Genomic DNA, 26,621 nt, shown 5'->3' with positions numbered 1-26,621 from the left:
CGGGGCTCATCAACCCAACTCCTGAAAGTTGAGCAGAACATGCATCTGTGCAAAGAGAAGGGGTCAATTGTCACTGTCACAGAGTGTGGCTATCATATTAGTTATGCCAATGAACTGATAGCCAGGATTCCAAGAAGGAGGGATGAGGTGGAAGTCAAGAACAGGAGGAAAGTGAAGCAGGGATTCAAATGTCAAAAAGGAAAATAAATAGGATTATTCTATTTAGCAAAAGCAAGGATGGCTATACAATTCACAGTTAATGAAAAGAATTATTACTTTGGAAGTAGAAAGAAAAAAGCAAGCATTTGGGAACAACAGTCATACTATAGACAACAGAGTGAGTCACTTTCAGAAAGTAATTTATAGAGCCAGCTAGAGAGCCTAGAGTCAGGAAGACCTGGGTTCATATCACGTCAAAGCTGTGTGACTTTGGTAGTTTCCTTAACTCCATTTGCCTAACCCTTGCTCCTCTGTCTTAAATTTGTTACTAAGGTGGAAAGTGAGGTTAAGAAAAGTAATGCATAACCAAGCACAGAGAGTTTGTATGCTGGATACTCATTTTGTTTGAACCACTGGTGTAACTTGGGTAAGCTCTTTTTTTAATTAATTTTTTCACTTTTGAAAATCTTTAATTAATTAATTTCAAATATTTTTCTATGATTACATGATTCATGTTATTTCCCTCCCTCTTCCCATCCCCTCCCATAGTTGACACACAATTCCACGGGGTTTTACATGTGTCCTTGATCAAGACCTATTTCCATATTATTGATATTTGCACTAGGATGATCCTTTAGAGTCTATATCTTGGGTAAGCTCTTATAGTGAGTTGACTATTTAAGACTTGAGCAGGGGCAGCTGGGTAGCTCAGTGAATTGAAAGCCAGTCCTAGAGACGGGAGGTCCTAGGTTTAAATCTGGCCTCAGACACTTCCCAGCTGTGTGACCCTGGGCAAGTCACTTGACCCCCATTGCCTAGCCCTTACCCCTCTTCTGCCTTACATATATATATATATATATATATATATATATATATATTATTACATATATACATACATAGTATTGGCTCCAAGACAGAAGGTAAGGGTTTAAAAAAAAAAGACTTGAGGAAGTTTATGTAAAGATTAAAGGTAGAGATGAAACCTGAGCCAAGGTTCTACTAACAGTGCAGACCTGATCGTATGTCTCTGAGGATTTCTCTAATTCTACTCTTAAGATTCCACAAATGGGAAAGAAGCAGAATTCCAAATAGGAGCTCTACCAAGCAGAGCAGAAAGTGACTTATTGTTCTGGGAAAGTTCATGTGGGTGGCAGCCTGGAGATGGCACACTCAAAAAGTGGCACCGTGATGTCTTGAGACGTATAACCCTGAAGTCACGTGGCCTTTAGTGGTCCAGGAGCCCAAGCATCAGTTACTGAGACTGATGAAGAAATCAAAACAATCTAGAGGGCAAAGACAATCATAGCATTTGGTTAATTCATTTGTTCCTGGTAAACCAGGACAAAGCAGGGAGAACTAGAGAAAAGGGAACAATTTCAGGGACCTAGAAGAACAAGGGAGAAATATTTTAGGTAAAGTAGTTCAATTGTTATTTTGCATCTGATTTCTTCACCTAAGAAAACTTTGGATTGAAAAAGATAGCATGAAATCATCAATTAGATAGTTGAAGAGATAATAAAAGAATCTTGATGAAGTTAAGACACTAGGGCCAGACCATCCATAGTCTAGGATAATGAAAAAACTAGCAGCTGTGATTATTGAGTCTACAAGTTATCTGGAAAACTCTCAAGTAAATGAGGGATTCGAATTCTATTTTGGATCCAGAGGGTAGAAGTAGAGGGAAAGGATCCAAAATTCAAAATGGCAGATTTATAATTTAATTCATCACAGACAAATCTTCAATGCTAAGTCACTCCAATGCTTTGACTCCTAAACTTCTGAATACTGCTGGAAGGAAGCACAGAATAGATTTGACAAATTTATGTTAACTAATCTCAACTCATAGTCCTTTCTGCAGTTTGTCCCATCAAGCATTCTTCTCTCTGATCTTTAATCTCTTTCCATCTAATTGTTCCCTGTGGAACTCTCTACAGGTAAGGCTTAGGTCTCTTCACACTCAAAAATGAACAAATAAATAATTAAATAGGTTTGGTTGATCCTTCCTTTCCCTCAAGCTATCATAGAGCAGTCATTCTTTTGTCCCTTTCACTACTAAACCCAGACAAAGAGTAATATCAATTCTGCTGCCCCCTCTTCCTTACAATTCACTCACTTTTTAATCTCTTGGCATTCTGGCTTCTGAGTCTACCATTCTACTGAAATTTTCCTCTTAAATGTTACAAGGGATCTCTTGACAGCTAAATCGTATGGCCTTTTCCATCCCTCATTTCAGTTGATCTTTCTCTAGCCTTCGCCAGTGCTGACTGCAGGCACTCTCTAACCTTGACTTCTGTGATACTGCCCTTGGGTGGTTCTCCTCTTGAAAGCCTTTCAGCCTCTCCTCAGTCTTCTTTGCTAGTTTGACATGCATCTCCTGGATGCTGCTATAGTGTCCTATGATGCTCTATAATTTGTCCTAGTTTTTCTTTACATTTCCTCTTAGTGTTCTACTCAACTCCAGAGGATTCATTTATTTGCTCTATTCATATGAATCTCACATTTATGTATTGAGTACAAGTCTTTTTCCTGAGCTCCAGACACTTACCATTGACTTTTTCCTAAATATCCCTTCTTGGATGTCCCATTAGCACATGAGATTCAACAAAACCAAAATCCAACTCATAATGTTTTACCTTAAATCCATTCCTTCTTTCAATATTTAAATTGATGTTTAATATACTGCCCCCTCTTAATTCAGGTTCAAAACACTCGAATCATCTTTGACCCTTACAGCTCTCTCATGGCCAACTGGTTGCCAAGTCCCATCAATTTGACGTTTCTTTCAACTATCCCTTCTTCTCCACTCATGATTTCATCTCAGCAGCACAACTTTTTACTAAAGTCAAAATAGTTCTCTTTGCCTCCAGTTATTTCTTGCTCTTTTATTCATTCTTCGCAGACTGCAAAAATAATCTTTGTAAGGCTCAGTTCTCATCATAGCATTCACTTGTTCTAGTGTTTCTTGAATAAAAATACAGGTTCTTTGGCCCACCATTGAAAACTCCTCCCATCTGACTTCAACCTACTTTTTCAGCTTTCTTTATTTCAGATTATTTCTCCTCATGTGCTCTATTGCCAGGCTGGCCTCTCAGCTGTTTTCCACACTTGTCACCCAATATCTGGTACCCATCCCCTCCTTATCTCTGCCTGTCCCATTCCATATCTTCTTTCAAAGTTCAGCTCAGCTGCCACTTGCTACATGGATCTTTCTCTTATCTTATAGCTGAACTAGCCCACATTGTCTGATTTCTGTGCCTGGTAACATGCAGCCTTAACTTGACTTATACTTATCTTGTAAAGTATGTATTATTTTCTCCCCAGGAGAATTTATCCTTGGGATCTGGACTCTTTCTCATTTATCTATGTGTGTTCTTAGTTGCTGGTCGGTAATAGATGTTTGTTTAATTTAACTGAATCTGAAATGCAAGACATTGGATTGAAAGCTTTACATTTTCTCTATTTCTTGTCATTTTTAAACCCTCTAGGCTTCTCGGCGAGAGGCACTGGTATAGAGAGCCGCTTTCACACCAGAAGCAGGATCAAGTCCTCTGGGGAGGTCACTTTTCTGGCAATATCTCCGCTTATCCATCAGCTCACAAACATTTGTAGACAAAGTTATCACAGTATTTCTATCAAAAATAAAATTGATAGTTTGGAAGAGGTCTGAATGGTGATCTAATCCAAACTTAATCCAGAGCGTGAACCATGTCTCGTCACTCTCCAAAACCAACAGATTATACACCCGCAGTGAAAGAAAGTTCACAATATTCTATCACACACACACACACACACACACACACACACACACACACACACACACACACCAGGAGAGTTGGCTTCTAACCAAACCTACTACAATTGGAATATACTGACCCTTTTATAGTCCAAAGACTATTCAATCACTACTACAAAATAGTTCTTCCAACCCAGCATTATGGATACCGAAGATTTTGTCCAAGGAAGCGAATTCTTCATTAGAGTAATCAAATTAGAGCATTGCTTTTTGTTCTCTGTTCTTTCTGGAGAAGGAGATGCCGATCTGTGCGGCCAGAATGTCCTGATCTTTGGGTTTAAACCCAATATGATGTCTCATACTTAGAATTGCTATCTTCTACCTTCAAGCTGCTGTGACTTTGAGTTTTCTGTTTAACTGGCTAAGTATAGGAGAAGAAGGCTAAGCCAATTGATGAACTTTACAAGTTTGTCAAGTAAGGAAAACAGTTATTATTTATACTGCGCTGAATGCTTCAAAATTATTTTGATAAATTTTTGCCTGGTGATTTATTTAAAAAGATTCGATTTGTTGGATTAGAGAGAGGCAGGGAGGTCCCTGGAAACTTTGAAAAAGTGTTTTGAAAATCAGGGCCATGTTATCTATCACTTGGGCCATGAGACAAGATGGCTATATCTGGTGGGTGGTGAGTAGCCATGGCTTCTGAATTGTTCTCGCTTCCGGCTAATTTTATTATAGGCAAGGTTAAAGCAATGGAAGAATATTTATTTGGTTTTGAATTTTAAATCCCAATAGATTTTAGCAGTTCTCAACAAAAGATTAAGGTTTTGATTTCACTATGTTCCCTGCTCAGAGTTTGCTAATCTCAGCAAAGGATGTTCCAAATTGAATATCTTTTCTGGAGGACCTACCTAGAGAGGGAATGCAGCAAGCTCTGTATACATTCATCATCCACTACTAGAGGGGGGGTGGGAAGGGAAGGGCACAGAACAAACCAATTATCCTATTAATACATGAGCACTGTCCTATCCATACTGAAAGAACAGCAAATATCCTTCTTTGAGCCAGCTTCTACCCAAATAAAAACAAAGTCTCATTGCTTTGCACACACACACACACACACACACACACACACACACACACACACAGATAGGATTCAGAATAGGATGGCTACATTAATTCATCTCTTTTCTTTTTATACTTTTTAGTTTTAGGAAGACAATAAATTACTTTAGGGATAGTAATTGTTGCCGTTTATAAATAAAAAGATACAGAAAATAACTTTAAAGTCTCTGCTGTTTAAAAAATTTTTTCAAAAGGCTTAAATAGTTACAAACCTCAATGTATTCAGATTAAACTAAAGAAGAACTCATAGCAGAGAATAACTAACTACTCAGATAGGTTAAATTATATTTTATCGTTAAACTCTGAGCCCTCCATTCTTTAGAAAAAATAAAAATGTCTATCAGATTGACTAACACGACAGAAAAGGAAAATGGTAAATGCTAGAGAAGATGTGAAAATGGGACTCTAATGGGTTATTGGAGAATAATTTTGAACTATAGTCAAAGGCCATTGAAATTGCACATATCCTTTTACCCAGAAATACCACTTTTAGACCTGTGTGTAATTGGAAATCTATGACCCTTAAAATGGCATTTCCCAGGAGCCCACTGTCATTCCATATTTCCTTTAGACAGATGGATAAATTCAGTGGGTATTCCTGGTCTGGCCTCTTGGAATTCCTGTAGCAACGGTGGTGGTAAGCGGGAATTTTGAACAGGCTTATTAGCCATGGGCACGTGTTTTGTTTTGTTTTTTAATTTTGTTACCTTTTTATTCCTTTACTTCTAATGATCATTAATAAATCTCTTTAAATATATATTTTGCTATTTGAGATTAATTTTAATTTTTACACCTGTATCCAAAAGAGAGCAAAGAAAAAGTAAAGGAATTTATTTATCCAAAAATATTTATATCAGCCCTTTTTGTGGTGGCAAAGAATTAGGAATTGAGGGAATTCTCATCATTTAAGGAATATCTAAACAAGTTGTGGTGTCCAATTGTGATGGAATGCTATTGTGCTATAAGAAATGATGAGCAGATGGTTTAAGAAAAAACTGGCAAGATTTATATGAACTGATGCAAACTGAGGTGAACAGAAACAGGAAATAATTTTACAAAGTAACAGTGATATTGTAAGGATGATCAACTGTGAAAGATTTAGGGGATGTAATCAAGACAAAGATCCAAGAGAGTTCTAAAGGATCAATGATGTCCAAAGAAAGAGACAGAGAGAGAGACAGACAGACAGACAGAGACGGAGAGAGACAGAGAGAAGAGAGAGACTGATAAATTCTGAGTGCAGATGAAAGTATAACCTTTTAACCTTTAAGATTTTTTTTCTTATTTAGTTTTTGCATGTGCGTGTATTTTCTTTTAGAACATGGTTAATGTGAAAATATTTTGCATGATTTCATATGTATTATTAAAATTATATTACTTGCCATCCTAATAGGTAAAGGATGGGAGAGGGAAAGAATTTAGAACTCAAAATTTAAAAAATAAATGAATTTATAAAAATGTATAAGCAATTAGGAAATATTTAATAAAAGAAAAATTTAAAGGTGTAAATGCTTTAAAATATAGAATTCTTGGGGGTTACTGGGTAGCTCACTGGATTGTGAGCCAGGCCTAGAGACAGGAGGTCCTAGGTTCAAATCTGACCTCAGCCACTTCCCAGCTGTGGGACCCTGGGCAAGTCATTTGACCCCCATTGCCTAGCCCTTACCATTTGGACAATTAATCACAATTATATTAATTTTTAAATTTTGAATTTATATATTATTCTACATGGAGGAGATACAACATATAGACACCAGAAGGTGAATATAAAGGAGGCAAGAGGGAAGCAGTGCCACTAACTGTGGGGATTAAGATTTTTGTATCAACTGATCAGGTTTTGAAGGAAGCTAGGGAGCATGTGATTTAGAGCTAAGAGGGGAATGCCTTTCACACATGGGAGATCAACTGAATAGAGGCATGAAGTTATGATTTGGAATGTTGGGTAATGAGAAATATTATCAATTAATTATTTGACTGGAATAGAGATTGAAGGAAGAAGTTTGATATTAAATAAAAGTAGAAATGCATGTTATTATTCAGTCATTCAGTAAAGTGGAGCTCTTCATGACTTCATAAACCAAAAGCACAACAGACCCTTCTATCCTCCACTATTCCTCAAAATCTGTCATGTTCATTGCTCCAAGACACTGTCCATCCATCTTATCCTCTGACATCTCCTTTTGCTTCTGCCTTCAATCTTTCCCCCCCAAAAAAAGGGTTTTGCTTTTTTTTTTAATGAGAGCTGTCTTCTCATTATATGGCTAAAGTATGTAGGCTTCAGTTTCAGTATTTGACCTTTTGGTAAATGGCCTGAATTAATTTCTTGAAGTAGGTCTAATTTTATCTCTCTGCTTTGCAAGGGACTCTCAAAAGTCTTCTCCAGCACCATAATTAGAAAATCTCAATTCTCTGATGTTCCATTTTCCTTATAGATGTAATAAAATAATAAACTGAGGGGAAACTTATTACTTCTTGAGATAGTGAGGAGAAACTAAGGAGAAACTATTTCTTCACCAATGGCTGTGTCTAGAGAGGCTGCTGCATGAGCCTGAAACTGCTGAGGGAATCTGAGGCTGCTTATTGGTAATGGAGGACAGAGAAATGCTGCTGAGGGATGTCACACACACAGGGATGCTGGTATACAGGGGACACTGCTCTGGGGAATCTGCCTATTAATCCCTAATGATGGTTGATCTATTTCCTAATCTCCTTCCTCCTGCACTCCCTCCTCCCTGCTCCAACTGCCACCCTTCTCCTCCCAATTTTTCTTCCCCCCTAAGTGAATTATAAAATACTCTAAGTTTCTTTCTCAGGTAAGGGGTTTATTGGGATAACAGGATGGGAAGCTGAGGTAAGGGGATGAGGAAGTCCCTAGTCTAATTGAGGTAAAATTGAGAAAGTAGTCCAGTCACAAACTGTGACTATTGGACAGGGAGATGGAGGACAATGGCTTTCAAGATCTTCTTTCTTCTTCTTCAGTTAGGTGAACTTCTTGTCCATTTCAACTGTCCAAAGTCAGAGAACTTCAAGTAACCAAGTCAGCTTCACAAAAGTCTCTCAGCCAGCTTCAAACTCCAGAGAGCAAATGTGTGTCCCCCAGTCAGAGATCCAGAGACCATAAAGCCCCTTTGGTCAACTCCAACTGTTCAGAGCCAGAAAGCCAGAGACTAAGTTCAAAAGCCAAGTTTCTCCTCTCAGAGTATGGCCAAAGCCTCCAGGGAAAAGGTGACTTCAGTCCCTCACACAGAGACACCAAAGCCCCTCCCTCAGCTCCAACTGCCACCAACCCAGGGACATTCCAATGGAATCCTGGATTTTGCATTTTAGAGCTAGATGCATCTTGATCCATAAGTCCTGCAAACTCTTCTCTGTCTCATTTCTATCACATAGACCAACTCTTACAGACATATATTACTCCTACATAGACTTTGTCAGAAGGATATGTCTATGCTTTTTTGTATGCTGTCTAGATTTACCATAGCTTTTCTTCCAAGGAACAAGCATCTTTTAATTTCATGGCTATAGTTGCATTTTTTGAGTCCAAGAATATAATATCTGATGCAATCATCCCTCACTATATTGCAGTTCACTTATCGTGGCTTCACTGTATTTTTAATATATATATATATATATGTCTGTATCACAAAGTTTTTCCTGTGTTACAGGATTTTGTGGATGAATACCATACTGTACACAATGGAAATGCAGTATGCCACTACCACTTGCACAAGTTTGCCAATATGAGATTGTACCCAGCACACTATTGGCTGATGGAATGAAAGGAAACCAATCACAGTGCTGTGTTCTGTATCCTGGGTGCTTATTTGATCAGTGTTTATTTTTTTAATTTATTTTTTTTAAACCCTTACCTTCCGTCTTGGAGTCAATACTGTGTATTGGCTCCAAGGCAGAAGAGTGGTAAGGGCTAGGCAATGGGGGTCAAGTGACTTGCCCAGGGTCACACAGCTGGGAAGTGTCTGAGGCCAGATTTGAACCTAGGATCTCCCATCTCTAGGCCTGGCTCTCAATCCTCTGAGCCACCCAGCTGCCCCCTTGATCAGTGTTTATAAGAGTGTGGGAAAGGTTAATAAGAGTGTGGAAACGGTTTATAGGAGAATGAGAAGTGTTTATAAAACCATTTGCCAGAAAGTGATGAGACCAGTTATTAAGACCTTAGTTTGTTTTTTACTAATATTAAGCTTCAAATCAAATTTTATACCTTCCTCTTTCACCTTCATTAAGAAGTTTCTTAATTCTTCTTCATTTTCTGCCATCAAAGTAATATCATCTGCTTATATGAAATAGCTGATATTTCTCCTGGAAACCTTAATTCCAACTTTTGCTTCATCCATTCACTTACATGATCCCTCTTGAAAATGTTATTTCATCTGGTTTATACATGTATTATCATGCAAAACATACTTCCATATTGGTCACTGTTGTAAGACAATACAAAAAAACCTTTGCATATAAGTTATATAATTAAGGTGACAACATATATAGCCTTGTTGTACCCCCTTTCAAATTTTAAACCAATTGTTCCACTTTTTCTTCTAACTGTTGCTTATTGGCACACATGCAGCTTTCTAGGAGGTAAACATAAAATGATCTGGCACTCCCACCTCTTTGAATTACCACACTTTGTGTGTGTGTGTGTGTGTGTGTGTGTGTGTGTGTGTGTGTGTGTTTGTTCCACATAGTCAAAGGCTTTAGTCCATGAAACAGAAGTAGTTTTTTTAACTTGTTTTTCTGAAACTCCTGCTTTCTCCATTATCCAGAGAATGTTGGCAATTTGTCTCTAGTTTCTCTGCCTCTTTGAATACTAATTTGCTCTGCTGATAATTCTCTATTCACATTTTATTTGTAGAATCTTAGGCATAGCCTTGATGGTGTGTGAAATAAGTGCAAATGTTAGTAATTGCCCCTCTTTAGGAGTGGCACATAAACTGGTCTTTTCTAATCCAGTGACCACTGTTGAGTTTTGCAAATTTGCTGGTATATTGATTGCAACACTTTAACAGCATCTTCTTTTAAGTTTTAAAATAGCTCAGTAGGAATTCTGTCTCCTCCACCAGACTTATTGGTTCATAATGCTTCCTAAGGTCCATTTGGCTTCATTCTTCAATGTCTGACTATATCAGTAACCACATCATGGTTGTTAATAATGATGTGAAGATCTTTCTTGTATAATTCGTAAGTCCATTCTTGCAACCTCTTCTTATTCTCTTTTACTTCTGTTAAATTCTTACCACTTCTGTTTTTATCATGCCCATTTTTACATGAAACATTCCCTTGATCTCTAATCTTAGAGATCACTTATCTTTCCTATCCTATTGTATTATTCTATTTATTTTCATTGCTTATTTAAGACGATTCCCTTTTGGGAAGAGATGGAAGCTGGCTTTAAATACTAGGCTAAGAAATTTGCATTTTATTCTAGGGACAATAGTGAGTTTTTAATATTTCGGAGAAGGAAGATGATATGGTCATATCCATTTTTGTAGAATATCAATTTGTCAGCTGTGTGTAAAACACATTAGAGAAGGTTGAGATTTGGTTTAATGTTTAAGATAGAAAAAGGATAACATTTTAACTCTTTCCAAAATGCCTTTAGATCTCAAGTGACAAAATATCTTTGGGAGTTTTTCCTTTAAAAAAAGATAAAACCTCAAAAACCCATGTTCTCCTATGAAATAACAGTATATTATGTTGTTTAGGACCAATATCTAGGTATAGTCACTTTTAGTCCAAGTGCAGCTGTCTCCCCATGGCTGCTTTTTAGCATTTGTAGGACTTGTTTCTGATGACACCAACAACTTTCACAATGCTATCTGATGTCTGCCTCATGGCAGGCACCTCATCCTCTCTGCATTGTCAAAAGCAAAACAGTAACCGCCATGACCATGGAAGGCATGGGAAGACCGGTGAGCTCCATTATTCTCCCTCCCTTCCCAGCCTACAATCTTGGAAGTTACAGCAGAGCTCACAGGACAGTCGAAGAAGTGGCTGAAAGAGGGAGATGCTCGTTGTCTAATACGGTTCAGTTAAATTATCAATGATTTTCTCTTTGCCTTTCTCCTCCAGATCCCTTCCTTCTGCACACGGTAAGCCCCAAATTATACCACTAAACTGAGTCATTGATTTGTTTCAGACTTGAAAGGAAGAAGAGCTCCAGTCAACAGCATGATTCATCTCTTCATTCTACAGCACCGAACATTCTTGGGAGATCTCCCACATAAGCCGTGGTGTGATCCAATCTTGTAGCGTCAAACGATTTCCAAGTCCAAAATGATGTAAACACACATTCAGAGCAAAAGTAGACATGCGGAGACATAAATAAAGGGAAGAAGGAAGGCTCTGAGACCAAGATATATTTTGGTGAGACTAAATCTTGTATCTTTGAAGTCAGCTATCAAGCCAGGAATTGTTCCGTTATTAAGGCCATGTGTGGCTTGAAACACTTGAACAAACCAGACCTTCAATAAATGTGGCCAAACTGCCAGCAGTGTGTGGGTTTGGATTTTTCTCACTGCAGCAGGAAATAGTATTAATTCAGGCCAGGGTGGTATACACAGTGGCATATCTCAATTTTTATGACCCATGGCTCGGAGCCGACTTTGGCTGGGGGGTGGGGTGGGGTGGGGGGATGGCAAACCTCTGTAGAAGTCTGCTGCCATCCAACTAAAGAGAAGAGAAATTCTGGTTTCGTATTTTTTTTTTGCCTTTGTTTCCCTTACCTTGAAGATTTACATGTGGTGAATATTTCTCCATCCAAGAAACTGATCATATTGAAAGAACGTATCACCTCTCATGTAGCATTCCAGGAAAAAAAAATGGCAAGTAATAAGTGTGACTGGGAAGTGAACCTATGACTGGAGACTGAAGCCAGAATTTCTGCATTCCTCGCAAGTACCCATAGTTCCTTTAATTATACTTGGGGCTTGTAAACAGGAAAGTGTTTCACAGATGTAGAGAATCCAAGAGGTAAGCCAAAAAAATAAAATAAATAAATGGTCCAGCAGAACCACACGAGATGAAAAGGAAGATAGAATTACTAAGAAGATGAATTTACTGTAGGAATAATAGCAACAACAATGCTGACATATGAAAAACATTAATTGTTTAAGAAAACCATGGAGGCTGTGGGAGTTGTCCCTGTTGATAAATATGGGTAAGATGTAAGAAAGACAAGACCAAAGAGAAATACTTTTTTGAAAGGATCAAACTTCAGAGATCTATAAAACCCACCATTCCACATTGTTCATTCTTGGTCTTTTTCTAATGAATTCAGTTTCACCTTATTCCATTCCTTTTCTACTGATCAGTTCTTTAGGATCATAGATTTAAAGTTTGAAGGATCTTTTGTCTAAAGCTCCAATGAAAATAGTCGCCTTCTCTTTAACTTACTATCTATCTTGGGTAGTCTATTTACCTCTATTAATTTGTTTCCTCATCTGAAAAAGAGGAAGAATAATGATTAGATGACTTATCAGGTCCCTTCTTGCTTTAAAACATGTGATCTTTTTTATGTTGGGTATGACCAGCTTAAAATATTGCAATCTTGATGCGTTAGAGGGATTGTAAATCCATTTTCTAAATTTTGAAATGTCCCAGCACCTAGAAAAACCACATGAAATCCTTTACTGCTGGGGAAATTTTTCCATGAAGAATTAGGAAGATGGTCCACTCATTATCACTTGTTTATCACTTGCTTCATTAGTACACTAAGCGTGAACACCACAAACATGTTATCTCATTTACGGTCTCAGCATTCTTCTCTTACCCCCTGCTCTCTCCTTGGCAGGAAGTCACTGTGGTGACATCTGTTTCTTGTAGAGCTCTCAAGACCTACAAGCGGCTTCTTTGTGTTTAAGCCATGAATTTTTGTCTTTCTTTTTTCTCCAGGTAAAGTTCTTAGGCTACAATGAAGGCAAGATGAATGCTGGAAACTAAAGCAAAAAAGGAAAAGGCAGAAAAAGGAGGACCTATTCCTTTGAGTGTTGGTAAAGAGAATGGAAACAATATTGTTCAAAAGCATTTGGGTTGTCATTTATTTGGTGCTTTTAGAAAAGTAACTTTTCCATCATGGTTTAGCTTTGACCAATTCCTTCCCTATTTCCTAATTCCAAAAAACAAAAAAATTTCACCTTACAAAATCAAGATGCTGTTCTATATAAATTGACAAATATACCTTGTCAGTCAGAAGCTTGATCTAAAATTTTTCTTAAATAATTCATGAATCAGGGTCCTGATTTCTTATGCATCCCTTAATGCATAAGAATTATAGGTCCAAAAATTACTTTACAGCATTTTCACTCTATTTTTATTTTTTATTAGTTTATTTATTTTATTATTATTATAGTCACACTATATTTCACTCTATGGCCATGTGTTCTTTAATTTGTTTAGTAAATATGCTTCCTTATTAGTAAAATGGTGATCTTGCTTTAGGCTGGATCAGCTTGTTCATTTCTCAAATCTAGGAAACTTACCTTAAGTGCTGTATTAGGAAACAAGATCTGAGAAACCAAGAAAAAAATCATGTTAAGATACAGTAATGAAAAGGGAAAGAATCTAAAAGTAGAGAGGCTCTTCTCAGTTTTGTGTGCTCCATTCACTGAAACTATCGGTGTTGTGTTTCTTTAATACACATGCCATGAAGCCCAACATCAAAATAATCTTAAGATATTATATTATATTTAAATTATTATATTATATTATATTTAAAATATTATATTAATATTTTAAAACTATTTGGGGTATGACATAATCAAATTAGCATCTTATCTCTAAATATAAATATAATTTTTCTAGTCTTTAAGCACTATTGCTTTGGGTTTATGTTTTTCTAAAAAAAATATTTCCCTATATTTATATAACAATATTATTTATATTTTCTGTATGGAAAAATCAAAGGAAAAATTTGATTTTACACACAGTTTATTTATACACAAATATTCAGGAATACATCTGTTCTAGCAAATAAAACACCATTGGATTTGATCCTTTCTTAAAGTAGCGTTCTTAAAATAACAGTTATTGGGGTGTCTTTCAAACCACTAACTGTAAAGAAAAAGAGGAAGAAGTTTGGTATTATTTATCTTTAGTGAAATAATCCTGACTTAGAAAGCAGCAAAGAAGGAATGACATTTTGAGGTCCCTCCATAGCTTAGGATTTCTGATGTGCATTACTAATAAAAATAGATAAAGGGTAATTTTTGCAAGCTGCCTTTAAAAGTACAAGACATATGAACTCAAATCCTACCTCAGACACTTAGCTTCATGACTCTGGGTAAATCACATCAACTTTTTCCACTCTCATTTCTTCATCTCTAAAATGAAGCTAATAATCGTGCCTGTCACAGAGAATTGTTGTAAATATCAAATAAGACTTTATATGCATACACATATATACATATGTTCAAACGCATTTATAAGGCTCTGCTCATTCTGAAGAGCTAAATAAATATCAGGTACTGTTATTTTTATTCAGAGAGTAATTACGCATTGTCCTCTATGAATGCATAAAAGTAGATACTGTGAATTAGGACTTGTACAGTTTTTATGTCATCCTTTTTTTAACCCTTCATCCCCAAAATATGGGAAGAACAATTGAAACCAAGATTTCTCCTGAGACTCTGACCAATGGTCTTTCTACTACATCTTAGTAATATGAGTTAAGGCAGTTTCATTCAGAAATCTCCTACTCACTTGTTGAATGGTTTTCAATCTCATCCCTGAGGACTGAGAATAGTTTTGAAAAAAAAACACTATTGCCATTAGTTTTATCTAAAACCTATGTGTCTGAATTCATTTTATTTTACAATTAGGTTGGCTCTTAATTACTCTTATAATTGTGGTTCATCTTTCATTTTGAATAAGACCAATAATGACATCCCAGGGTGATGTCTTGACTTGAATCTGAATTGGATATAAGCGAAGCAGAGTTGCACCAAGTCATTCTCTCTTCTGGAGTCATTGAAGTCTAGTGTCAAGACAAAAGTGATAATTATTTGTGATGATTCGGGATGCAGTGGATGACGTTGGCATCCTCGATGTCTCACTAAACTCTAAGTGTTCCACAGTGCCTGCTTCTGCCACCTCCTTGGTCCTTGGGACAAATTGTTCTCATGAGCCCATTCCACCACGGGAAGTCCTCATATGTTTTGGGTAGATATCCCTGTACTACAGACATTTTACTGAGTTTTACTAATTTAGTTGATTTTTTTGTGATTTAAATATTAGAAGTTTATTTGAAAAAAAGTATAAAATGTGAACATTTACATTTCTGAAAAGCTATGACTCGAGTGTGTGAAAGAGAGAGAAGAAACATTAATTTATTATCTGCACACACGTAAAAAGATTTGTTACTCCCATGTAGATAATTGTAAGAAATGGATGATATTTGGGTTAAAATGCTTCCTCTGGGTTATTTTATGCTCAGTAATTGTTTACTATGAAAGAGAACTTGCTTACAACTAAAGTTAGCCAATGAATAAAGAAGAGATGCCCTTGTTGGCATCTGACCCATCCAAATTGACTTAACAATGATGCAGGCATCAGTATCTTTCCAGAATCCAAATCTGGCTGAGTAATCAGTGGCTTGCTTCTCTCTGCTACTAGAAGAATGAGAAGATGCACCAAGAGAAGCTGACTTCAATCAAGTGTTGCTAGAGATTTCTAATTTTTTTTTTTGAGAAAGATAATATAGCCACTGTGCCTATCAAAGTTTCTTGGAGTCAGAATTAGCTAAAAAGTCAACACCAAGGAGAATGAGCAGCCCAGAAAAGGCTCATCAAGCCCCCATAGCAGAGGTGCTAGTCCTCCCTTAATACCTTATATGTCCCACACCTACAATTGGGCATTATGTTAAAATAGAGGACCCTAACTCTGGGGTTCGTAAAAGCATACCCCAGAACGTCTTTATTTTGAAGAATTTGTGTGATGAACCTTACAAATGTGAAATATGAAAGTATTTGGATTTCTTAGAGCAACCAGAACACACAATATTTTCTACAGGCTTTTTGTTTTTTACTATTCTTGGACTTTGTTTTAGAAAATGTAAAACAGGTGGGGTTCATCTGCAATCATTTAAAGAATCTTAGAAATTGATTTTTTAAATGTGCACTTCAGTAAACAAATGTAAATTTGGCCTAATTTCTAATGCTAATAAAACAAATATTGACAATTGTATGCTACAAAATCATTTAGAATTTAGTATTATAACTTAGAAAAAGAAGGTCTATGATTTTAAGAAAAGAAAAAAAGAAGCCAACTTCTTAATTATTATTCAAAGTTATTTGTGGTCCTAATTAATTCATTAAGTAGATTTTAAAACAAGCTAATGTTAAAAATCTTCAAAACTCCAATTTATTTGATACTCCCCCCACCCCCATATTTATAGTTCTTTAAGGTTACTCTTCACATTATCAAGAATCTCAGGCTATGATTACTACTACTCTAATTTCTTTTACTTACTCCCCCTACAATTATTCCTCACTCCATTGAAATCTGTCTTCTGACTCATCACTCTATTGAAATTGCTCTTTCAAAGGTCATTAATGATTCCTTAACTGCAACACACCATAGACTTTTATCTAACCTCATCCTCTGATAATTTTGCAGGCTTAAATGGGCCTCCTCAATTATACTGTCTCATGGTTCTCCTTGTACCTCTACCCCATACTTAGGGTGCAATTCTTTCGCACTTCTTATTAGAATCATTATATTCCTATAAGGCTCAAATCGAAGAGCAACTACTCTTAGCGACTTTCCCAAATCTTCCTAGATGTTAGATGTCTCTTCCTTCACAAATTACCTTTTATGTACTTATCTTTGTACATGTTACATCCAACGGAGAACTTAAACTCCATTTGGACAGGGACTGTTTGTTTTTATCTTCATATCCTCAATGCCTATATATTATAGGTAATTTGTGAGTCAATTAAATTTAGCTGAATTGTAGGCATGCTAATTCAGTGCTGGAATAACTGTGAGTTTATTCAGTTACTCTAAAAAACAATTTGAAATTCTGCAACAAATTATTAAATTGTCTAAACCCTTACCTCAAAAGATATATGTACAAAAATGTTCAGAGTGACATTTTGTGTTAACATAAAGTTGGCAACAATCATATGTCTAAAAATTCATTTGGTTGTTTTCCAATCATCTTTGACTCTTCATGACCTCATTTGGGGTGTGATTAAACAAATTATAGAAACTACAAGGTAAAGATGTCATAGATTATTACTATAACATAAGGAGTATTGGATATGAAGAACTTGGAAAAACATGGGAAGGCTTTTATGAAATGAAGTAGAATAAAGAAGGAGCTGTCAAAAGAATACATACAATGACTTCAAAATGTTAATGAAGTCAATATGGAGAAGCACAAAAATCTCTACAAATATTATGTTCAAAGTTAGCTCCATAATATCAAAGCTAATAGCTGCATCTCTTCTTTCTTGTAACTACTGATAAGTTATTTTTCAAGGAATGTGTTATAATGTATCTATTTGGATGTTTGCTGTAGTTATCTGTTGTGACAAAATATATATATATATACATATATATATATATATCAATCTGCTTAAAGATTAAAAGGAGTTGGAAAGATATGGAGTGATAAAAGCCATTATTTATTTATATTTCACAGTCTCAACTTTCCATGCAGTTTAATTTGCCATTAAAAAAAAGAAGTCCCACTGGAAGTTTTCACACATCCTTCTTCCCATTATATAATGGATCAGTGTAAGTTTTTTATCCTACTTTTCATTATTGACTACAATTCTGATGAGCTGGCAACACTGTAAAATGAATATTTCTATTCTGATGTTCAGGAATCTCATCATCTGTTAGTACTGGAGAGATCAGACTTTTAACAGATGAAATTATTATATAAATAATCTGGGTTGTTTGGTGTCTTCTTGTCTATTCTATGTGTATGTGTGATATACATGTGCGTATTTTCCTTCTGACCACTATTTCCAACGAAAATCAGCAGCAAGAGTTAGAAAGAGAAACTCCATTTAAAATCAAGACAATATAAAATATTTGGGAATTTATCTGCCCAGACAAACTCAGGAATTATATGAACACAATTACAAATACATTCCACACAAATAAAACTGGATATAAACAATTGGAAAAACATTAATTGCTCATGGATAGGACAAGCTAATTTAATCAAAATGACCTATGCCAATTTACTTACTCCATGTTATAACTATCAAACTACCAAAAAACTATCTTAGAGAATTAGAAAAAAAAAAGGTTAACAAAATTCATCTGGAAGAACAAAAGATCAAGAATATCAAGGAACTAATGAAAAAAATGTGAAAGATGGTGGCACAATCTGGTACTGGCTAAGAGATAGAAGGATGGATCAGTGGAATAGACTAGGGGTAAATAACTTCAGCAGTTTTGTGTTCGATAAACCCAGAGATCCCAGCTTTTGGGAAAAGAACCCACTATTTAACAAAACCTTCCAGGAAAGTTGGAAAACAGTATAGCAAAAAATAGCTTTATATCAATCTCACACCCTATACCAAGATAAGTTCAAAATGGGCATATAATTTAAACTTAAAGAGTAATATTATAAGTAAATTAGCTAAACATGAAATGGTATACCTGTCAGATCTATAAGTGAGAAAAGAATTTAAGACCAAGGAAGAAGTAGACAACATTACATGTTATAAAAAGAATCATTTTGATTATATTAAATTAAAAAGGGTTTGTAGAAACAAAACCAAAGCAACAAAAACCAGAAGGGAAACAACAAACTGGGGGAAAAATTATAACAAAATTCTCCGACTAAGGTCTAATCTCTCAAATATGCAAAGAACCAAGTCAAATTTACAAGAAATCAAATCATTCTCCACTTGATAAATGGTCAAGGAATATGAATAGTCAGTTTTCAGATGTAGAAATCAAAACTATTAATAATCATATGAAAAAGTGCTCTAAATCCCTCTGATTGAAGAAATGCCAATCAAAACAACTTTGAGGTACTGCCTTACACCTTGCAGAGTGACCAATATGACAGTAAGGAAAATAATAAATGTTGGAGGCGATGTGGCAAAATTGGGACACTAATGCACTGTTGTGACTTGATCAACTATTCTAAAAGACAATTAGGAATTATACCCAAAGGGCCTGAAAAGGATGCATATCCTTTGTTCAAGTAATACCACTCCTAGGTATTTATCCCAAAGAGATTTTTAAAAATAGGAAAGGTTCTGTTTGTGCAAAAATATTTATACCTGTGCTTTTTGAGGTGGCAAAAAATTGGGAAATCTCTCGATTGGGGAATGCCTGAACAAATTGTGGTATATTATTGTGATGGAATACTATTGTGATGAAAGGAATGATGAACTGCTTGATTTCCATAAGAACTAGAAAGACCTACATGAACTGATGTGAAGTAAAATAAGGAAAAGCAGGAGAACATTATACACAGTAACTGAAACATTGTGGGATGATCAAATGTGATTGACTCTGCTACTAAAAGCAATGCAATGATCCAAGACAATCCCAAGGGACTTATGAGAAAAAATGCTATCCACATCTGGATAAAGAATTGTGGGAGTAGAAAATTCAGAAGAAAACATATGATTTTATTACTTGTTTATATGGGTATATGATTTGGGGTTTTGGTTTTACTCTTTTACAAAAAATGAATAATATGGATATAGTTTTTGAGTGATGATATATATATAACTCAATGAAATTGCTTGTCAACTCTGGGAGAGGAGAGGGAAGAAGAGAGGGACAACAAGAATTATGGAACAATGAGAGAAATTATTTCATGAACCGCAATAAATGAACAATTATAATAGGGGTTAAAAAAAGAATTTGGTAAGACTCCTTTGCTTATTTTGTCAAATAGTTTGTATTGGGATTAGTTGTTCTTTAAATGTTTCATAAAATTCACTTGTAAATCCATCTGGCCCTGGGGATTTTTTCTTAGGAAGTTCCTTGATGGCTTGTTCAATTCTTTTTTCTGAGATGGAATTATTTAAGTATTGTTTCCTCTTTTGTTAATATAAACAATTTATATTTTTATAAATATTCATCCATTTCACCTGGACTGTCACTTTTATTGTCATATAATTAACCAAAATAGCTCCTAATGATTGCTTTAATTTCCTCTTCAATACAGGTGAAAAGCCCTTTTCATTTTTGATACTGATAGTTTTATTTTCTTCTTTCTTTTTTTAAATTAGATTAACCAATTCTTTACCTATTTTATTTGTTTTTTCAAGGAACCAACTCCTGATCTTATTTATTAATTCAATAGTTCTTTTACTTTCAGTTTTATTAATTTCTCCTTTAATTTTTAGGACTTCTAATTTAGTCTTAATCTGGGGATTTTTAATTTTATCTTTTTCTAGTGTTTTAGTTGCATTCCCAATTAATTGATTTTCTCTTTCTCTATTTTGTTGATAAAGACACTCAGAGATATAAATTTTCCTGAGTATAGCTTTGGTTGGATCACATAGATTTTGATATGTTGTCTCCTCATTGTCATTCTCTTTAGTGAAATCAGTAATTGTTTCTATGATTTGTTCTTTAACCAACCAGTTTCAAAGAATTTGATTAGTTTCCAATAAATTTTTAATTTGCCTCTCCATGAACCTTTACTAATTATAATTTTATCACATTCTGAACTGAAATGGTTGCATTTACTATTTCTGCTTTTCTGCATTTGTGATCTTTTTATGACCTACTATGTGGTCAATCTTTGTATATGTACCATGTGATGCTAAAAAGAAGGTATATTCCTTTTTATCCCTATTCAATTTTTTTCCAGATACATATTACCTCTAATTTTTCTAAAATTTCATTCACTTCCCTTACTGCTTTCTCATTTATTTTTAGGTTCAATGCATCTAATTCTGATAGGATAAGGTCCCCCATGTCCCTCTCCAAGTTCCCCTCCCCTTTCCATACCCACTAGTATAGTTTTACTATCTATTTCCTCTCTAAAAATTCTGGATACTATACCATTTGGTGCATATTTGTTTAGTGTTGATATTACTTCATTGTTTATAGTACCTTTTAACAAGATGTATTTTTGTTCCTTATTTCTTTAATCAGATAAAATTTTACTTTAGCTTTGTCTGAGATCATGATTGTTGCTCCTGCTTTCTTTCATTTTAGATGATGCATAAAAAATTCTGCTCAAGCCTTTTACCTTTAGTATGTGTGTGTCACCCTGCCTCAAATGTGTTTCTTATAAACAATATATAGTAGATTCTGGTTTTTAATACATTCTGATATTCACTTCTGTTTTACGGGTGAGTTCATCCCATTCACATTCACAGTTATGATTAATAACTGTGTATTGCCCTCCATCTCATTTTCCCCTTTTGATCCCGCTCTTTTTCCTTTCACTCTGTTTCTCCTCACCCCCTCACTTCCCCTTCCCCTTTGCTTTTTGTCACCCCCTCACTTCCCCTTCTTTCCAATTATCACCCCCCTTCCCTTGTCTTATTCCCCTTCTACTTCTCTGTAGGGCAAGATATAGTTCCTTATCCCAATGAGTATGGTTGTTATTCCTACTCTGAACCACTTACAATGAGAGTAAAGTTTAAGCATTGCCCCTCACCACCCTCATCCTCCCCTCCTCTGTAATGATTTTTCACACCTCTTTGTTATATAACTTATCTCATTTCATCTCTCCCTTTCCTTTTCTCTCATTATAATCCGCTTTTTTGCCCCATTATTTTTTTCTGCATATCATATCATCATAATCAGCTTACTTTCCCACCCTCTGTCCAAGTATACCCCTTCTATCTGCTCTATTACTAAAAATAATGTTTAAGAATTAGAGATATTCTCTTTCTATGTAGGGATACATGCAATACATGCAAAAAATTGAGTTCCTTAAATTTTCTCTTTCTTATTTACCTTTTTAGATTTCTCTTGGGTCTTGTGTTTAGGCTTCAGACTTTTTGTTTAGGTCTGTTTTTTTTTTCTTCCTCAGTAATAGTTGGAGATCTTCTGCTTATTTAATAACTATTTTTACCCAGTTTTTCTAGATAGATGACTCTAGGTTGTAAGCCTAGATCTTTCCCCTTCCTGAATATTATATTCCATGACTTCCAATCCTTTAAAGTGGAAGGCACTAAATCCTGATTATAGCTCCATGGTATTTGAATTGTTTCTTTCTGACTTCCTACAATATTTTCTCCTTGGCTTAGGTGCACTTGAATTTAACTATTATATTCCTAGAAGTTGTCATTTGAGAATTTCTTTCTGGAGATGATCTTTAGATTCTTTCAATGTCTTTTTTATTTTCTTGTCCAAGAATATCTGGGCAGTTTTCTTTGACAATTTGTTGTATTATGAAGTCCAATTTTATTTTTATCATGGCTTTCAGGTAGTCCAATAATTCTTAAATTATCTCCCCCTAGATCTATTTTCCAAGTTACTTGTTTTTTTAATGAGATATTTCATATTTTGTTTTTTTCAGTCTTTTGATTTTGTTTTCTTCTTTCTTGATGTCTCATGAAATTGTTAGCTTCTAGTTGCTCAATTCTAGTTTTTAAGGCCTAATTTTCTGCCATAAACTTTTGAGCCTCTTTTTTTCTTTTCTTGAAAGTTGTTTCACTCTGTCTCCTTATTGGTTCTTTCACTCCTGTATTTGTTTTGTGGCAATATTTTAATCTTGGTCAGAGAGGATTCTCATGGTGACAAGAAGCTGCTGCTCTAGTTACTCCTCCATCTTGGCTATACCCCTAGATGTCTTGAGCCTCCTTTTTCATTTCTCCTTACATTGCTTTCATTTCTCTTCTCCATTTTTCCTCTGCTTCCCTTAATTGGTTTTTTAAGTCCTTATTGAGCTCTTTCAGAATCTGTGTCTAATTTATATTTTTCTTTTGGACTTTACATGTGTTTCCTTTGCTTTCACTGTCCCCTTTTGTGTCCATACCTTGTTCTTTGTCTCCATAGAAATTCTCTATAGTTAGGTACTTTTTTGTTGTCTGCTCATTTTTCCAATCCTTTTATAGGTATATTCTGTTCTGAGGTTAGGGCACCCTCTTAAACTTCATTCCTTCTTTGATGTTACCCTTAACTTTATTTCTGGGTTTCAGCCAATTTCAGTTCTTCCAAAATGTTATGATGGTTTGAGAGTTGAGTAAATTTATTAAAAAATTAATCTTCCCCTAAAGATAAATGGTCAAAGAATATGAATAAGTACTTTCAAAAAAAGAAATCAAAGTTGTCTGTATTTGTATAAAATGCTCTAATTCATTATTTATTAGAAAAATGCAAATGAAAACAAATCTGAAGTATAACTTCACATCCACTAGAAATGAAATATGCTGGAAGGAATGAGGAAAAATCGTTATCATTAATGGGGTTGTAAGTTGATCCAACCCTTCTGGAAAACAATTTGGAATTTTGTTCAAAGGTTGATAAGCCTATGTATACCCTTTGCTGTAACAATACCACTAATACATCTGTATCCCAATGAGATAAAAGAAATAAGAAAAGGACCTATATGAATAAAAATTTAATCACTTTTTTGGGTTGACAAAGAATTAGAAACTGAAGGAATGTTCATTAATTGAGAAATGACTGAACAATTTGTAGTGTTGTGTAATGGAGCGCTATTATACTAGAAGAAATAATGAGCAGGATGGTTTCAGAAAAACCTAAGAGTTATATGAATTCATGCAATGTGAAATGAGAACTGGGAGATCATTGGGCTATGACCTTACAACAATATTGTAAGGATGATATTGTAAGGAAAGACCTTGCTACTCTGATTAATACAATGACCCACAACCATTGTAAAGGAACCTTGATGAAAAAAATTGCTATCCACTTCTGGAGAGAACTGATAACTCTTAGTACAAATTAAGTATATGATGTTTTCTCTTCCTTTAATTTTTTTTGCTTTTTTTGTGATATGGCTAATATAGAAATATATTTTGAATGATTTAATATGTAAAATTGATATTTTGTTGCCTTCTAATTTGGTAGAGGAAGAATTAGGAGAGAAGGAAAGAATTGGGGATTCAAAATTTAAGAAAATAAAAATGCTAAAAATAAATTATAGAATTTTAAAACAAGTTACAGAAGTATTTATTAAAATCTAATAAATTTAAACAGAAAAATATGTTTACAAATATTAGGTATAAGGTCAATTCTTAGACAATGATCATTGGATGAAATATCACACCTAGATTTTATGGATACATAAAAAACCATGCTGTCCTTAGTGCCCTCTCCCCCTTTCCATCATTCTACCAACATACTCTAAACAATAGGAGGCCACATATGATTGTTATTTCTCATTTTTCTTTTCTTCATTAGTTGCTTGATCAGAGTTCTCATCAGAGTTGTCCCTGGCAATAAAGTTCTCCATAAACAGATTACTGGGTATTTTGTGCTTCCTGAAGGATGGATTTTTATTGTGGAGCCCTGATGGTCTTTGTAAGTTTTTAGGTAGAGTGGGCACCTAGAGAATTATGAGATTTGGCTTGTATAATTGTGCTTGAGACATAAAGATCTGAAACCCTACCTTTACCTATGCCTATGAGGGAATAGAACAGCTCATCATAAACTACCTGCAACACCTGCCTTGTTGGTCATCTGTTATCTGTTTCTGACAACATGTTGTTGACCGTACTACCTCTTTCTACACCCTGACAACTGTTTGGCTATTCTGTCTCTGTGAATAATTTGACCTTCACTCATTCCATCTTAGGCATGATCTCTTTTCTCCCTTCTTTCATTTCTGACCCCAACTTCCCCTCTCTACCTACTACCTAGCTTCCATCTATCAAACCAATTTTGCACCCAACCTATAATTACCAGCTGCTTTTTCACCTGCCCTCAGCACTTACCCTTTTCACCACTTTATCAAACTATAATTACTGGTATCTTCCAGATGTCTGTTTGACCTCTTTCCACAGGCAAATCCAGGTGGTTCCCACTCTCTTGAGTCTGGACAACTTGGTCTATTCTTAAAAATCCTATTGTCTTTCAATGACTATCTATAATAATTTTAAAGAAGCCTTGCTCGGAGGTAAACAGGTAGACTTGGATCAATGGTCTGCAAAGTGGAGACTCTTGAATATAATATAAATTCCAAAGGTATTCCAAAGGTAGTTTATATTTTATATGTCTGTGACTCTAGGATCATATGTAATAAGTCTGTTTGACATTTAGAGTCTATCACAACCTGGCCTCAAATTATCTTTCCATACCCCTTCCCTCACTCTGTCTTAGCTAAATTGACTTTGCTACTTCACACATATTCAAAAACATAGTTAAAATATTCAAACACAAATGGGAAATTAAAATATGATACCATACATTAGGAATCATTAGAACCACAAAAATTTAAAAAATAATGAATTCATTATAAAAGTATTCTACTGCATTGAAATCAGAGGCAATGTTCACTTGTACACATTTAAGCATTGTAAATGTTACATGCTGGGAAACATTGCTGCTGAAAAGTGGCTATGTTCACTAACTGTTATGACTATTATTCACCTTCTTGGCTAATTACCATGATCAAATTAAATGAATAACTACCAACCCACAATTTTTATTTACAAGTCTGCCCTATTCTTTAGGACACATACAAATATTTTTCAAAAACTATGGAGAATATTTCAATCACATTGCTTTCAATAATGTTATTGATAAATAATATTTTGTAATGTTTTTTCTTTTATAAAGAATAATTTTAACATTTAAAAATGTTTATTTCATTTTATCATTTCTTTTAAAAAAGCTATTTGAGTATTTTAAAGTAAAAATGTCCTAGTCTAGTAGTACATGTGTATAATTTATGAATAAATGAATATATAGGTAGACACATAGACAGATATGTGTACAGATTGACAGATGGACAGATGAATAGATTTACAGACAGATAAATGATAGATGGATAGATAGATAGATAGATAGATAGATGGATGGATAGATAGATAGATAGATAGATAGATAGATAGATAGATAGATAGATGGATGGATGGATGGATGGATGGATGCATGGATGGATGGATAGATGGATAGATAGATAGATAGATAGATAGATAGATAGATAGATAGATAGATAGATAGATAAATTTTATTGTTTTTACTGATTGGAAAGAATGATCTAAAACATTAAAGGACCCCTGAATAGGATGATGCTTAAAATTCTCTTCAGATTCCAGATTTTTAAGACTCAGTTTCATTAATAGCTTAATTAGTGTCAAAAACTGCTTTCTTGTCTCAATGTTTCCCAGTTAAAATAATAGCAGGGGAGAGTCCATTCTGATAGTTCTAGCATGTCTTAGTTTGGTTAGGGCTATTTCATACCATGAACTGTTTCCCTCTGTGACCTTGGTCAGACCCTGGCTTACCTCCATAATCTAGGGGCAGATGAAACAGAGAATGAGTCCCCCCCCCCACTAGGGTTCTTCTCCACAAAAATAAACTAGAACAGACGGTCTGGGTTTCAAATGCTATGGGGAGAAAAAAGTCAATAAAGGAATAGCTCTCTCAAGGATGGAAAAGGATTAAACCTGAAGATCAAAGCCACTGTAGGAAGTCCACTAGATTCGTGATCATGTCTCAATTTGCTAAGCCATAA

General features: G+C 35.0%; 1 long non-coding RNA gene across 5 annotated transcripts in view; it reads left to right on the top strand.

Moving 5' to 3' along the window:
* The window catches only part of LOC130455798 (uncharacterized), a 256,734-nt gene that overhangs the window by 211,938 nt on the left and 18,175 nt on the right, over positions 1-26,621 (top strand). For 3 of the 5 annotated variants that reach the window (XR_008913922.1, XR_008913924.1, XR_008913921.1), the window contains 2 exons: positions 11,169-13,020; positions 17,673-17,767. This is a non-coding gene — a long non-coding RNA (uncharacterized LOC130455798). The remainder of the gene's footprint in view (positions 1-11,168; positions 13,021-17,672; positions 17,768-26,621) is intronic. The other 2 variants (XR_008913925.1, XR_008913923.1) reach the window with 2 other exon arrangements.

Source organism: Monodelphis domestica, chromosome 8, assembly GCF_027887165.1.
Source record: "Monodelphis domestica isolate mMonDom1 chromosome 8, mMonDom1.pri, whole genome shotgun sequence".
NCBI lineage: Eukaryota > Metazoa > Chordata > Mammalia > Didelphimorphia > Didelphidae > Monodelphis > Monodelphis domestica.
This window is presented reverse-complemented; position numbering and strand designations above follow the sequence as displayed.